This window comes from Orycteropus afer, unplaced genomic scaffold (assembly GCF_000298275.1).
Source record: "Orycteropus afer afer isolate SDZICR_OR568_19922 unplaced genomic scaffold, OryAfe1.0 scaffold00116, whole genome shotgun sequence".
Taxonomy (NCBI): Eukaryota; Metazoa; Chordata; class Mammalia; order Tubulidentata; family Orycteropodidae; genus Orycteropus; species Orycteropus afer.
The window spans coordinates 5,236,864-5,237,441 of record NW_006921703.1 but is presented as its reverse complement, the minus strand read 5'-3'; positions in this window follow the sequence as shown (position 1 = coordinate 5,237,441).

The following is a 578-nucleotide window of genomic DNA, read 5'->3' as shown; positions in this document are numbered from 1 at the left end:
GAGTCGGAAATGACTCGACGGCACTTAACAACAACAACTCTTGTAAGTGTAAATTAATCTCATTTGGCAATTGTTGTTGTTGTTAAGAGTCATTGAGTTGACTCCAAGTCACAGTGAGCCTATCTACAACAAAATGAAACACTGCCTGATCTTGTGTCATCCACACAATCTTTGCTGTACATGAGACAATCGTTGCAGCTACTGTGTCAATCCATCTTATTGAGGATCTTTCCATTTTTTGTTGACTCTCTACTTTACCAAGCATGATATCCTTCTCTAGGGAATAGTCCCTATCTAACAACTTGACCAAAGTAGGTGAGACAAAGTTTGTTCTCCCTTCCAAGGAGCATTCTAGCTTCACTTCTTACTGGACAGATTTGTTCGTTCTTCTGGCAGTCCATGGTATTTTCAATATTCTTCGCCAACACCACAATGCAAAGGCATCAATTTTTCTTCGGTCTTCCTTATTCATTGTCCAGATCTCATGTGCATATGAGGTGATTAAAAATACCATAGCTTGGGTGAAGCACACCTCAATCTTTAAAGTGTCATCTTTGTTTCTTAACAACAAAAACAAA